The sequence below is a fragment of the Notothenia coriiceps genome, unplaced genomic scaffold, assembly GCF_000735185.1.
Source record: "Notothenia coriiceps isolate Sejong01 unplaced genomic scaffold, NC01 NC01_scaffold00001100, whole genome shotgun sequence".
NCBI lineage: Eukaryota > Metazoa > Chordata > Actinopteri > Perciformes > Nototheniidae > Notothenia > Notothenia coriiceps.
In genome coordinates, this window is record NW_011333801.1 from 16,735 (window position 1) to 29,417 (window position 12,683).

Below are 12,683 nucleotides of genomic sequence, written 5' to 3' on the forward strand. Positions count from 1 at the left end.
AGCCACGGATGCATGCACACATACACAGTTACTGTAAAATACTATTAACACATTTGAATCAACAAAAACAACAGTTTGACCACCCACTTTATGTGATTCAATTGATAAAAGAGAGATGATTTCTCATAATTAAATCGTATGTTTATTAAGACTGCAGTTCATCTTCTCTCATGAGATATGAAATAGAAATGTGTACGGTGCATGTTAACTGAGCCATGCCGGCGTGGCCACAGTGGGCTTTGTGTTTATCTTTGTTTGACATGCTAGGCCCTCATGATGACATGAAAAACAGCTTGTGAAAACATAATTGATGGTAATAACTCACTGTGTATTGCAAGGGGGTCACTGCTGACATTTACACTACATTGTGAGTTTTATGCCAGTTGTCAGGATATGCCAGAGGGTTGAGGCGTTTACAGTAATTGTGACTGATTGCCATCTAGTGAGACTGTAAATATAATGTTACAGTATAAATACAGACTCATGTTTTCATTTGCTCTGTGCAGCTATACAGACATTACACTTCAACAAGACTGACCTAAGACCTCTCACACTCTTTCCAAACTTTCACTCGACTGCTCACATTTTCTCTCACCCTTTAATCATCCCTGCGTTACGCCTCCTCACCCGCCCACTAATCACAGTTTCACACCATTCTCCCCCTCACCCCTCTGTGCCCATGGGCATGGGACCACAGAGATCAGCCATGCCCCCCCCCAACTTCCTCCCTCTGAGTCCGGTGTGGGTGTCTGGTGCTTGTCTGAACCAGTGAAAACAGCTCTAATCTTAATTACACCAGCAGCTTTATTGCCCTGCTTTGTTGCTTTGCTCAGGCAATATCTCCATAATCACCTTTATATGGGTGTTTTTATTTAGGGAATGGCGGTGAAAGATCCCTGATAGACTAATTTCAGCAGAATACCAGAATATTTCCTAAAATATAAAGACATAAACCTAATCACACTGTGGATATTACATCTCCCTGCACAAGGTAGGCTCTGCCATGTTGGAACCTAATTACTGGATTTACAATTGCAGGGAGACACCTAGTGGTTGAGAGGTGTTGATACATTGCAATTTAACCCTTGTATGGTGTTCTGGTCTGTGGGACCCGTTTTCATTATTTAGCTAAAGAAAAATGATATGATAAATTATTTTTGGATGCAACATTGTTGGTCAACTCAAGCACCGAGACCTGTCTGCTCTCATATTCCTTCATTATGTCTTGCGGGAACCAATCTCTGTTTTTTTCACATTCTATCCCAGCTGCAAATTTGGGGCGGGACACAATAAATAAAGCTTCGCCAGTTTGGGTCCTATCACAACTGATCAAGATGGCCAAAAGATTCTCTGCTCAGAGGGCCTTTCAAATGATTTTGGAAGAGAGAGAACCATTTGATGATGATGTAGAGGAAGAGGAAGATGTTTCAGAATGTGAGGATCACATTTCTGAGAATTCGGAGTCTGACAGTGACTTTGAAGAAGAGGATGAGATTGAGTATCAGCTAGTTAGAAAAAAAAGACGAGCCACAGGGCCAGCCGGTCAGCGGGCAAAAAGACGAGTAGCACTTTAATTCATTAATCTAACAAATGTAAATTGGCAAATATTAACCGTATGCTGTTTATATTGCTTGTAATTGGGATGAAGTAAACATCTGTTGAGTATTTTAACTTAAAATAGTTTGATTGTGTTGAATTGAAACCCAAAAAGGCAGCGGGTCCACCAGACCCACGAACACTGGCTGAATAAAAAAAATATGAACACCACACAAGGGTTAAGAATGGAATGAGATACAGTTTGGGAAGAGAGTGTCTTGTTTCTAAGCTCTTTTCTCCCTCAGAAACCAATCATAACAATACCAAGTGTCAAGAGCATCCACTAGACAGATGAAGCACAGACAGGAGCAGGAAAGATATGTGATTGTGAAAAAAAGATAACGTTTTGGAAGACAGAGAGTGTGTCATGACTGCCTGTTAAATCTCTAGTAGTCAGCAGATTGTATCAAGCAGATTAACATTTTGAGGAGGTATTATTTCACAGAAGAATTGCAGCACTGTATGAAATGAACAGGTTTATGCGATGAGATCACATTTTTTGCCAAGCTTTTAAATCACTTTATTCATGTAGTAACACGTTGAACCAATGATTTGACAATTACAGTAAACATAATTCTCAGCTTATAAATTAATATGACAAATGTTTAGGCCATGTATTCCTTTATAACTATGAATTATACGTAAAACCCATCGCTACCCTTACGCAAATGAACTATAGTATTACTATAGTATACTATAAGAGTTGTAGAGTAAGTTTGTAGTGTTCTATATTTTTCACCAGCTATGGTATTACTATAGTTTTTTCTGTAGTGCCATTTTATTAGCTATAGTAGCCCTATAATATTTCAATAGTAATACTATGTATCTAGATCTTTATAGAATTCCTACATTATTTTAAATAGTATAACTATAATATAATATATAGTGTTTCATTAGTTGTTTTTTGAACACACTAAAACACTCCTATAGTAATAGTATGATATTGTCATAGTGAATGCATATTATTACTATAGTGTTTGTAAAAGTATGACCATAGTGTTTTTTAGTAAGGGTAACACCTGTCTGACACCTGTATCCCTCTTTTTTTGTTCATCATTTTTAATCTTAATTTTTTTTTACTGTTGTTTCCCATTTTAATGAGAACATAAATGCTTTCGGGGAGAAGCTGGTTGAAAATGTGTTTATTCCCACCGAGCCACTCAGAGCTGTTAGCACTTTTAATTTACAATGAGGTCTGGCAACACATCAAAATAACTATTTCTGATGGAGGTTAACCATGCCCTTAAACATCTAGCAGCAAACATTAGCATAATTTAGAGTCGTGTTTATCTACAATTTTCACTGTCATTTTAGGTATGTTTAAGGTTTTTGGCATCTCTTGAGAAAATAACACCTGTGTCTTTAGCTGGAAAATGCTCCACTGTAATCAACTTGTCAGAGGAGGTAATGTACATTAGGTTGCCAAAGCCTATTTCTGAATTAAAATGGTAAGAATGAACCAAGTTGTGGGTCAGTAAACAAAACATTAAACCACTCTGTAAAACAAGTGCTGTGATAATTATCTGCCAGTGACATCTCTGTGTAGTTAAAAAGCTACATGTAGCCAAATAGCTACATGTACAGTATGTGCAAGTGCAACACAGTCTCACGGCATTTCGTGTTATAGTCACGAAATTAATCCATTGATTCGTGTTCACCAACAAGATTTCCCCATTTTTTTCGTGTCACACAGAACGATTTTAAAAGCAAAGTAAATAATAACAAATTAGAAGGAAAAAGAGATTTAAAAAAATACAGATTTCAGTATTCTGACATAGAACGATTTTAGAAGCAATGTATTTGTATTGGTAGTACATTTCGTGCCTGCACCAGATAATAACAAATTAGAAGGCTTTGAGCCCCATTTCTTTTCCTCGCGGACGGCAAAAGAACTCCGACATTATACTGTTTTCCAAGACTCGACTGGACAAAAAGACGTGGTGCAGGCACGAAACATACTACCAATAGAAATACATTGCTTTTAAAATCGTTCTGTGTGACACGAAAACAATGCAAAAATCATGTTGGTGAACATGAATCAATAGATTAAATTAATTTCGTGACTATAACACGAAATACTGTGAGACTGGGTTGGTAGGCCAATGTGAGAGCTGCTTGCTAATGTGTCAGGTTCTCCAAAAACTGCAAGTTTCGGATACAGTGGAGAGAAGGCAAATATACGGCAAGTAATACCATGTGCTCTCATGTGCTTAATTTTGATTGGCAGAGTGTGACCTGGCTATGAAGAGCGAGTAGTCTTGACTCTGGTCCTGTAAAGCATGCAAATGAGCTGGCTGAAGACAACATGGAAATATCTTTAGCGTCCATCAAAACCAGACTCTCACATACCAGCAGGCCTAAAGGGCTGTACGTATGCATGTACTACTGTGTTTGTTAATCTTTGGCTTCACTAATGTATTCAAATAAGTGAATATACCCCCCGTCTTCTCTCTACAGCAGATGCTAAAGTGCCATGTATTTTCTGTCTCCGATTTTCATTTGAGCCGAGCTTCGTCACGGAATTGATATCCTCAACAATAAGACAATGTGATTTTGATCTGCTGTGTGTATTCATCACATACCATTGAGGTCATCGGCTTTTTTTTGTGGTAACTGTGTTGGCGGATCACTCGCTGTCCTTTAACTTAAAATGACAGCACATTGTGATGAGCCAAAACAGTGTTTCCCTTATTTTCCCTTCAAGCCCTGCCTCAAAACCTTCTTCCTCCTTAATGTAAAGATGTTTAAGCTGTCTGTCTTTCATTTTTCTTCTCACCAGCGCAAAGACAAACCTAAGTAACAAATCAACTCTTTGCCGACAAATACCATCAGCGCTGCCCACATGAGTGAAGCACTCGTTTCGACGAAGATGGTAAATGGCGTCTTGTCAGAATAGTCTGATGTTTTTATACCAGGCCATTATCTTGAGCATTAACAGGTTCTTACATATTGTCTAGCCGAGGCAAGGTTAAGGAATGTATCATAAAGTAAGAGAGAGCTATCCTTCTTGAGTGTTCACATAAACACACACACATTTAGATTCACACCCTGATAGTGAGCAGAGAAGAGCTCTGTAACCTATTCAGAGGTTGGCCCTGGTTTTGATATGTTTTATGTCTTTAATTTTTCCTTCTCTATGAAACAACATTTCTCTCCCATGAGTAGTTGTTCTGTGGTTGGTGAAAAGTCTTTAAAGATGGAGAATTTGCCCTGTAACCAAAAGGTTTCAGCACAAACCTCAATGTTCCCTCTAGACCTATGCAAGCCCCCCATATGGCCCGGTTGGCCCAAGACGGCTTTTCTACACATGACTTCCTCAGCAATTCAAATGCGACAGAAGGAAGTGGATATAAAATGATTTCAGAATATGAATAAAAGATCCAACAAACCCACAGTATTCTTCTCTCAGAACATATATCTGTGCAGCATCATCGTCCCTGAGATAATATCTGAGATGGTGCCCTGTTTCATTGTACAGAAAAAAAGAGTTCATACAGTAACAAAGTTCAGCTTTCTTTTAATGACATCCAAACCAAAAATCTGCTCTTTATTTCTTTCTTGTTCCAAATAGAAGAAAACCTTTCACGGTATTGTGGCCTGACTGTAAATATTCTCTTAGAAGGTCCTCAGAGACTGTTATCCTACTTTAAAGAACATGAAGGTTTCAGTAGAAAATAAAGGAAGAGAAGAAATAGGCTGACTATAGAATAAGTGCATGACAGTGGATATGGGAGGTTTTCCCTTCCTGAGGAAAGGCTGTTCTACATCATAATTGTGTGTGCATACATGTAGGGTGATGGACACACTAAGCAGCAGGTTTTGGGGGACGTCCAGTCAGAGCACACATTGAGGGTCTGTTTGGAATTAAGTGGAAAATCCTGTTACTGCATTGTCCATTTGGGAGCAATAAAATAAAGTCATGGTCCATATACCATATCACTACCAATAAAGGCACATTTTGTGAAATAACACTGGAAGAGCATCTTGAATTTCCCAATATATAACTGGAAGTTATGACCTATTTTACTTTTTACACTATTATTTACAGACCGACTAGTTTTGGAAGTATTACAAATAAAAAGTGATTGTACTTACAATGTATTTACAATGTAAATGACCCCAGATCAAAGAGACTATTGATGTAATTGGTCCAATTCAGCATGACTCTGTGTGATTGTGTACTTAAAAAACATATAAATATTTGTCGCCATAAAAATGTTATCTACGCTCACACACATACACTTTCTGTCTTGTGTGTGTCTGTTTTTTGTGGGAATGCTTGCGTAAGAACAAGAACAAATATGAGAATCGTCGCCCAAATTGAAGACCTGACCTTGCCACTTTTGTCTCTTTTCTTAACTTTTTTTTTAAGTTGGATTCAGGGTTAAGGTGAAACATGAAAAAGGGATTTTCGGGGCATAGAGTATGCAAAGAGCTCACAGATATATTATAGATTGTCGGGGCATGGACCAAATAGTCTCACAATCTCAGCGAGACAGAGTGTTCCAGCACAGCCACACATTTAACTTAACCAACAGTAATGTAATAGACATATTCAGTAAATGCAACCCTTGGACAGTTATGTCAACAATGTAGTTTTGTAAGTTTGTTTATCCCTGTGTGTGTGTGTGTGTGTGTGTGTGTGTGTGTGTGTGTGTGTGTGTGTGTGTGTGTGTGTGTGTGTGTGTGTGTGTGTGTGTGTGTGTGTGTGTGTCGGTGACAAGTAAATTAAATATCCTTAGAGGCCTGAAACAGATGGTCATCAGTTTTGTGTTTCTACATTTCTGGGCCACTGGAAACCAGACCAGAGACATTGCAGCTCCTGTTTGACTGGTCTTTAGGGATTTAGATGGACGCATGTTAGAAAAAGTTAAGGAATCCAGAAAATAAAATGATTATGACAGGAAGAAATTGGACCATGTCTAAGTGTGTTCTTTGCGAAGAGCATTTTCCAATAACACAACTCCTAATCCTATGACTGACTTTTACAATTGCCAGCTCTGTCTGAAGACAGCTAATAAATTGGAAGATTAAGTTCAAGATCCAGGTTAAGAGAGTGATCATGTCTTATTATACGCCACATTATAAACAGCAAGTCATTAGTCATGCCTACTGCCTTCATACTGAATATCAAAAGAGAATCTATCATCCTCCCAATCCTTTACATATGGCTTTGTTTTATGAGTGTGTGCGGTGGTCAGGGTGAGGGCCATCCTTCAGCCTGGTTAAATGTTTCCATGCCGCCGGCTTTTCTTAACTGCAGCTGGTTTCCCAATTGTACCAATGAGAGGAGACTTCGATCAAGGACAGACTGCCAGAAAGATTGCTCCGGCTGATAGTTGCATGTTCATAGTGCATAAGTGCAAATTGATGCATTTAAGCTTGAGTTTTAGAAGAATCCAGTTCGTGCCCAGAGAGCAAATGTTATGTTTTTGTTCCATTTGTGAGGCAGCTGGAGTGGAGTCAAACATCATAATGAGATCTATTTGTTAACTTTATCATAAGATCATGTCAAAAAGAAAAGGAACACCTGAATAAACATCATGCGGCCAATGGCCTGCAGTTCAACTGAATCCTCTGAGGGTAATCTGAATTTTGGCCGGCAACTTAATTCCAGAGACATGAATTTAAATAACATAAAACTAATTATCTGCGGTTTTATGAGAACAGACAGATATGATGGCAGTAATTCAAGAATTGCATATTCTGGCATCCGCAAACTAGTACGGCTAATAAGAGGCAAAGGTTTTCTTTGACTTTATGCTAATAAAAGCTTTGGCACCTCCTGAGTATATGTATACTTGTGTGAAAACCTGTCACATACACAAATCACATCAGACTCATGAGAGGACACACAGGAAGAATATAGTCAAATTACTCTGTTTCCGTATATTGGCTGTGTTAAGAAGCTATGAGTGACAACAGATAGGCTCTTAAGTGAAATAACTTCATGCTTTATGATTAAAATAACAGAAAAGAGGTGTATAATCTCTCCACAGACTATTGTTCGCCCTTTTCGAAGATCTAATTATACAAGGCAAAATAATAAATGTGTCTTAAGACGTTTAATGTATCTTGATGTGCGCATTAAAGGTCACCTTTTATACAAAATTCACTTTTCATGTCTTTTATACATGTGTCCCCTCTGTGTAAAGAGATTCTGAAAGGTTCAGAAAAAAAGATTCGCTCACTTTTTGTCCTGATCCATTTATATAAAAACCTGTCTGAAAATGAGATGATAAGATTTTGGCCACTTTATGATGTCATAACGATTTTTGGCTTGTGTAACCATTAGCCAATAACCAACCAAGGTAACCCGCCCCACCTTATCACCTGAATCTCCTCCTAGAGCACCATTGTGTTCGTTCTAACCAAATATCTCTCAGATACCTCATTCACACCAACGCAACTCCGGTTTAAGCTCCGTGCTAGAGCTTTTCAGGTTCAGAACCGGTTCTTCGGTTTAGCTCCCGCTCTTTTCACACTGCCCAGAGTCCGACTGGTGCTGCGTCATTGCGTCATCGTTTGCGTCATGACGTAACCGTTTGCGTGCCTGCTTCATAAAGCCAAAGCCCACGGAAACCCCTCACAGCTGACACCGACAACAACAACAATGGCCGATTGTGCTCCAGCTTCCTCTGTACCTCTTCGGAGGACCAGATTCCCAGTAGGTATAGCTGGTCTCTTCAGTGGACCACTGCTGCTTGTTAAGTTTCTCCATCGTTGTGTCCAAACTGGATAAAACGCCGGCTTTTTGTTGTTGTTCAGGAGTTGATCCCGCCCCTGCCCCCGCCTCGACCTAAGCGTGACGTATGTGGTGCTTTTGCTCTGGCCGGACAATTTTTTGGTGCTTGAAATGAACCGGATTCCGGAGCAAAGAGGCTGCCCCGCTGCGGTGTGAAGAGGAAAACCCGGTGCTTTTCAAACTCCAGCTCCGAACCGGCCCTGAAACACCATTGGTGTGAATGAGGTAAGAGAGGCGTGGGGAATGGCTCCTTATTTTCATCTAAAGTTGTCACGGCTGGAGGGCAAGGTACACAGGACCCAAATGCAGAATATCCAAATCCAAAATACTTTTATTGCGGAACTAGCAACAAAGTAAAATTAGGCAAGGCAAAACACAAAAATCCCTCTGAACAAAAACCTTCCAACAACATCAATAATCTCACAAAGACAGACAGAAAAACCAGACGGACATCCCGGGGCAAAGCAGAAGCCGATAAGGGAGATTCGGGCGGATGGCCCGGGGGCAAAGCAGAGGCAGAGAAGGGGGACTCGTGCGGACGGCCCGGGGGAACAGCAACAGTGCAGGGAAGTCCGCGGCGGGGAAACACAAAGGGCCGAAGACAGGGGTGAAGGCCTCGTCGGGGTAAATTAGGGGGCCGGGCTCGAGGGCGTAGGCCACGGCTGGGGAACTCGGGGGGGAGGGGGGCGGGCACAAGGGGTAGCGCCGGATGCGGCAAGGGACAGGGCAGAGGCTTCGACAGGGCCGTGACGGAAAGGACGGCAGGAGACCTCGGGACAGGGGTTCTGAGCCGGCGGAAGAAGGGCAGAACACGGGCCGGGGGTTCTCCAAGGTCGGCGCCGGAAGCGGAGCTCGGCGGGGTGAATCCAGGTAGCGCCGGTTGCGCAGAGGGCGGCAGGAGGCCTCGACAGGGCCGTGACGAAGGACGGGCAGGAGACTCGACCAGGGCAGCGACGGANAAGTAACGAACACAGAATCAGCACTTTTGAAACAGGGCTGAAACAGAGGGGCTTATGGGATGCTGCAATGCATGATATGTTTGGTATTTCAAGCCAAACACTTCCGAGACATGTTGTGTATATATCTGAGACCTATGATATATAGATGAAAAACTGTATAATAGGGGACCTTTAAACAGAGAAGTGGATGATGTGATAAATAAGGGGAACCATAAAGAGAATAGAGTAAATGGGCCATTTGAGACAAGATGGATGAAAACGCGACCAATGTCACAGTGATTTGTTTCTACCCTGCTGGATCAAATCAAATCAAATCAAGTTTCATTTATAAAGCACATTTATAAAGCACATTTATAAAGCACATTTAAAAGCGATTTTTGGTCGAGCCAAAGTGCTGTACAGTAATAAAAACACATTACTACAATCACAATAAAAGACAATAAATTACAACAGATATAAAAAACACAGGGAAAAGTCAGGAGTCGTGCTCCGCTCTGACTAGAAGGCCAGGGAGAAGAAGTGTGTCTTAAGAGTAGATTTAAAAAAAACATAGATGGATAGATGCGTTGCCTTGATTCTGGTCACCCGTCAATCCTACCTGACCTTTCACTGCTCCTCTCTGAACTGCTGACCCTGTTTGACCACACAGAAGGTCTCCATCAGAAGGGTCATGGCCGCACTTTCACCCTCTCTGCTTTTCCTTCATCAGTGTTGTAAGGCATGTGTGGAAGTCAACGACGTCCTTAACACTCAACGGTCTCCTTTTGACCCTGACATTAAAAGGTCATCGGTGCGTTGGCCGGCAGAAAGAGTTCATGGAGAGTTGCAATGATTGAAACAGACAGAGGACTCTTATATAAAATAGTTTCATGTAAAAGGAGTGGGGAAAATGATTGGTATGGAAAAATGTAATAGGAAAATATCAATTTAAGTGATTGGTGGTAGGTTAACAGCAAGGTCAGTGGGATTTCATAATGCTGAGTGCCTGCAAAGTGCGAAAAGGCAAAGCCCTCATCTCTCGGATTTAAGTGGTGAATATGAGATGCTAGATCCCAAGAGTACCTTTTCAGCCAGGGTCATTTGTTTAAATGGAGCAGTTCAACACACTAATAAGTCATACATGAAATGTATGTTTAACTTAGCAAGACAAAGCAACAAAACACAACAGTTTAACACGTCCTTCATACAAATGGTTACATAAATATAAAGGAACACGATCTTGTTACTGCAACAACATAAGTAGTAATGACTATAATTGTTTCAGTTTATTCCGAAAAACCCTAATTTGGTTGGTGTTATTCACTGGGGTGGAGGACATTACGTACAGTAAAAGCAAAAGTGGTTTCAATTGGAAAGACAATTATAATTATTTGTTAAGCTACAATGTTAACCAGTGGTGTAACTCCTCACTGCTGAATAGTCCGCTTCTGATGAAAACTGCCCTGGTTTTCATCTAGATAAAGAGTTATGATTTCCCACTAACATCATTGTTGTAACTACAAATTACCTCATCCCCCGGATTCACCTGCACTGACAAAAATCCTCCTCGTTCCCAGAATTAAAAAGGCACTTCTTCAAACGGCATGAACACCTGATGACTTTATAGTTTGTCCTCTTCTCAAACCGGGGTGAGGGTCAGAGGGTGATTCAGCAGCCATTAACCCTCGCATCTGCTCCACTACACGTCAACCTGGCTAAAAGTTTAGAGCAATAAACATGCCTTTACTTTCAGCCCATGTTTCAAATGTCCTAAGAAATATAGGCAAATGTAGCAACAGGTCCTGGGAGTACGTTTAACAAATGAAACATAATATAGTTATAGGAAAGAGATTGCTTCAGTGTGGAAGAAAATACACGTTTGTAGACAGAAATAGTGCATCTAACCAGTAGAGGAACTTAACTAAATAAATGTACTAATTTAGTTAGTTGTAGGTTACTTGCTTGTATTTTTTATATCTATATATTTGTATTTGTTTTATTTTGTTCTCAACTGCATTTGTATAACAGCTATATTTATATTTTTCTTGTAAGATTCATATTTTTCAAACAAATGTATATTAATATATTGCATTAATAAAAATGCTAGAAGAAAAATAGCTCCACCTGGACCACAAAACGATAAAAAAATAAAAAATAATAATATGAATATATATAAATAAATCTGAGACAGTATTTCATTCTGTCTTCATGAACATAACCAATCAACTCTGGGTTTGCAGCATACATCAAATTCAGCTCTTCACAAGAAACGGCAAAGTTTTCCTTGACCTGCGGAGCAGAAAACTTGCAACACGCTCCATTCAATCTCAACATACCACACTCGAGAAAAGAAATGGCGATTAGCTGGCCCGTGATGCCTGACACTGCACCTTGTCCAAATTTCACGGTCACTTTATTTGATGGAGGTCGCACTATGATATATACTAACACCTCTAACCTCTCACAATGTGGCCTCCGACGACCGCACACAATCTGTGAATGAGCGATCTAAACATGATGTGGGATTGCAGATGGAGGTTTGCTGTTGCCATTCATGGGCCTTTACATCGGGACTCAACACTGTCACCATTCTGTGTAACACTACAGTGGGCTTCACTTTTCACTTTAACTTAAGAATGCAATATATATATACAGTTGCAAGAAAAAGTATGTGAACCCTTTGGAATTACCTGGATTTCTGCATAAGTTGGTCATAAAATGGAGGAAGCCACTGCTGTCCAGAAAAAACATTGCTGCATGTTCGAAGTTTGCAAAAGAGCACCTGGATGTTCCACAGCACTACTGGCAAAATATTCTGTGGACAGATGAAACCAAAGTTGAGTTGTTTGGAAGGAACACACAACGCTATGTGTGGAGAAAAAAAGGACACCAACATCAAAACCTCATCCCAACTGTGAGGTATGGTGGAGGGAGCATCATGGTTTGGGGCTGCTTTGCTGCCTCAGGGCCTGGACAGATTGCCATCATCAACGGACAAGACATTTTGCTGGAGAACTTAAGGCCATCTGTCCACCAATTGAAGCTCAACAGAAGATGGGTGATGCAACAGGACAACGACCCAAAGCACAGAAGTAAATCCACAACAGAATGGCTTCAACAGAAGAAAATACGCCTTCTGGAGTGGCCCAGTCAGAGTCCTGACCTCAACCCAATTGAGATGCTGTGGCATGACCTCAAGAGAGCGATTCACACCAGACATCCCAAGAATATTGCTGAACTGAAACAGTTTTGTAAAGAGGAATGGTCCAAAATTCCTCCTGACCGTTGTGCAGGTCTGATATGCAACTATAGGAAACGTTTGGTTGAGGTTATTGCTGCCAAAGGAGGGTCAACCAGTTATTAAATCCAAGGGTTCACATACTTTTTCCACCCTGCACTGTGAA